Genomic DNA, 3,518 nt, shown 5'->3' with positions numbered 1-3,518 from the left:
TCAGTTGCAGAAGGTTGGAGAAAAAAAAAACTTCTACTCTTATGTCAGAATTATCAACAGCATCTTAATTCCATCCTTTCAGGTTTGTAAGCCCTGGTCTACACTACAGAGTTAGGTCGAATTTAGCCAGGTTAGGTCGATTTAAAAATGACTGCATCCACATCCCCGTTCCATCGACCTAAAGGGCTCTTAAAATCGACTTCTGTACTCCTCCCCGATGAGGGGAGTAGTGCTAAAATCAACCTTGCTAGGTCGAATTTGGGGTAGTGCAGACACAAATCGACGGTATTGGCCTCCAGGAGCTATCCCAGAGTGCTCCATTGTGACCGCTCTGGACAGCACTTTGAACTCCCATGCACTAGCCAGGTACACAGGAAAAGTCCTGGGAACCTTTGAATTTCATTTCCTGTTTGGTCAGCGTGGCGAACTCAGTAGCACTCAGCAGCACAGGTGACCATGCAGTCTCCCCAGAATCGTAGCGCATAGAATGTTTCTACGTTCTCCCTATCATCTCCGTCCCTGAGGTTATCGCAGATTAGAAGGCGAAAAAAACGCACTCGCGATGACATATTTTCCGAGCTCATGCAGTCCTCCCGCACTGATAGGGCACAGCTTAATGCATGGAGGCATTCAGTGGCAGAGACCAGGAAAGAATTAAGTAAGAGCAAAGAGCAGAGGCAGGACGCGATGCTGAGGCTAATGGGGGAGCAAATGGACATGATGAAGCATCTGTTGGGGGAGTAAACGAACATGATGAAGCATCTGTTGGAGCTGCAGGAAAGCCAACAAGAGCACAGACCCCTGCTGCATCCACTGTATAACCGCTTACCCTCCTTCCCATGATCCATAGCCTCCTCACCCAGATGCCCAAAAACGCGGGGAGGGAGGCTCCTGGCACCCAGCCACTCCACTCCAGAGGATGGCCCAAGCAACAGAAGGCTGTCATTCAAACAATTTGATTTTTAGTGTGGCTACAATAAGCAATGTGGCCTTATTCTTCCCTCCTCCCCCACACCACCCGGGCTACCTTGTCCGTTATCTCATTTTTTTTAATTAATAAAGAAAGAATGCATGGTTTCAAAACAATAGTTACTTTATTTTGAAGGGGGAAGGGTGGTTGTCTTACAGAGAATTAAAATCAACAAAGGGGGCGGGTTTGCATCAAGTAGAAACACACATGACTGTCACACCGAAGCCTGGCCAGTCATTAAACTGGATTTCAAAGCCTCTCTGATGTGCAGCATGCCTTGCTGTGCTCTTCTAATCGTCCTGGTGTCTGGCTGCTCAAAATCGGATGCCAGGCGATTTGCCTCAACCTCCCACCCCGCCATAAACGTCTCCCCCTTACTCTCACAGATATGGAGCACACAGAAAGCAGCAATAAAAATGGGAATGTTGGTTGTGCTGAAGTCTGACCTAGTCAGCAAACAGTGCAGCGAGCTTTTAAATGTCCAAAGGCACAGTCTACCATCAACCTGCACTTGCTCAGCCTATAGTTGAACTGCTCCTTACTATTGTCCAGGCTTCATGAGCCATGGGAGCAAGGGGTAGGCTGGGGTAGGTGCGACCACACGGTGCTGCCAGCTGGGATAGCAGCCTGAGGCAGAAGCCTCCAGCTCGCATGGTATTCCAGGCAGGACTGAATCTCCATGAGACGAAACTTAAAGAAGAGAATGACCTGGAGTCTCTGGCTCCCATTTGGTGCTCTAAGAGGAGGATGGCCATGTCTGTCCAGGCGCCCCTGATTGACCTCACTGAGGAGGATTCCAAGGAGTCCTCCCAGAGCAGCAGTACCACGTCTGCCAGCAGCACCCAGGGGGACCAGAACGGATTCCCCAAGCTCATCGCTGGAGATCAGGAGAGCAGAGTGCAGGGGAAGTGGTGGAATACCAGGATGGGAAAGATTTTGGAATTGGGGAGCTCGTGTGGGGGAAGATCAAGGGCTTCTCCTGGTGGCCTGAAATCATCATCTCCTACAGAGTCACGTCCAAAAGTCAGGCAATCTCCGGAATGTGCTGGGTGCAATGGTTTGGGGACGGGAAGTTCTCCGAGATTTCAGCAAACAAGTTGGTGGGTCAGATGGCTTTTAGGCAGCATTTCAACCACTCCACATTTAATAAGCTGGTCTCCTATCGACGAGCTGTACACCAGGCCCTGGAGGTTGCTAGGAGCCGGGCAGGGAAGACGTTCCCAAAACCGCTAGCCAAGTGTCTAAAGACTAACTTCTGCAACAACAGCAAAGAGCGGGTGGAGGAGGACCAGAGCAGAAAGCAAATGGTTTCCGAAGTCACAAACAACAACAGGAGCCTTATCGTGCGGGAGAAAAAACCCAGCCACATTCCACTCGCTGTTTAAGGGGGGCCTTTGCCAGACTTGCAGGGATCGATTCCTGGAGCTCTTCTACATATCTGACGAAGATGGGTACCAGTCCTACTGCACTGTCTGCTGCGAAGGCAAGGAGCTGCTGTTGTGTATCTATGCCAGCTGCTGCAGGTGCTTCTGTGTCGAATGCTTGGAGGTCCTGGTAGGGCAAGGTACCTCGGCCAAGGCAAAAGAGCAAGAGCCCTGGAGCTGTTACATGTGTCAACCACAGAAGTGCTATTGGGTGTTAGAGCGCCGACTGGACTGGAATGTATGGCTGCAAGACTTCTTCACCAATGACAAAGGACAGGAATGTGATGCACCTAACATCTAAAAAGGCCCGCACATTTCCCAGAGTCACTACCCTCGATAACAGAATGTCAATGATTGCATTGGCTACTTGGATCACAGCAGCCCCCACAGCATACTTGCCCACAACAGCAGTGGTGACGGTGAGCTGAGTGGGTTCCATGCTTGCCGTGGTATGGCATCTGCACAGGTAACCCAGGAAAAAAGGCGCGAACCGATTGTCTGCCGTTGCTTTCACAGAGGGAGGGGCGACTGACGACATGTACCCAAAACCACCCGCGACAATGTTTTTGCCTCATCAGGCTTTGGGAGCTTAACCCAGAATTCCAATGGGCGGCAGAGACTGCAGGAACTGTGGGATAGCTACCTACAGTGCACCGCTCCGTAAGTCAATGCTAGCCATGGTAGTGAGGCCCCACTCCGCCAACTTAATGCACTTAGTGGGGACATACGCAATCGACTGTATAAAATCGATTTCTAAAAATCAACTTCTATAAAATCGACCACATTTCGTAGTGTAGACATACCCTAAGTGACTTTCTGGATCAATTGAATCAGAAGGAATGTACAGAGGAACTCCTGACACCAGTCCAGGAGAAGAGCATAGACATCTGTCAGTGATACTGGGTCCTTTTTGCCCCAGAGTGTATCCTGAGATGTTAGTCAGTCTTTGTCTCTCTGACAGTGACATAAGGAGCAACCTGGGTCTTGCCCTGATTGAGGAATAGTTGATGAAGAAGTGTGTTTAGCAGGACCACTTATGCTGTAGATTGTAAACTCTGGTCAAGAAGTCTGGTAAGACATTGTCTTTCCCTAGCAGATGAATAATTAATGGAGCTACCTTACTG

The 3,518-nt window shown here is 49.7% G+C and overlaps 1 pseudogene; it reads left to right on the top strand.

The window, feature by feature from the left end:
- Window positions 1-1,567: 1,567 nt before the first annotated feature.
- LOC112105332 lies at window positions 1,568-2,695 on the top strand (annotated as a pseudogene).
- The last annotated feature ends 823 nt before the right edge of the window (window positions 2,696-3,518 follow it).

Source organism: Terrapene carolina, unplaced genomic scaffold, assembly GCF_002925995.2.
Source record: "Terrapene carolina triunguis isolate 2854851 unplaced genomic scaffold, T_m_triunguis-2.0 Scaffold121, whole genome shotgun sequence".
Lineage (NCBI taxonomy): Eukaryota > Metazoa > Chordata > Testudines > Emydidae > Terrapene > Terrapene triunguis.
This window is presented reverse-complemented; position numbering and strand designations above follow the sequence as displayed.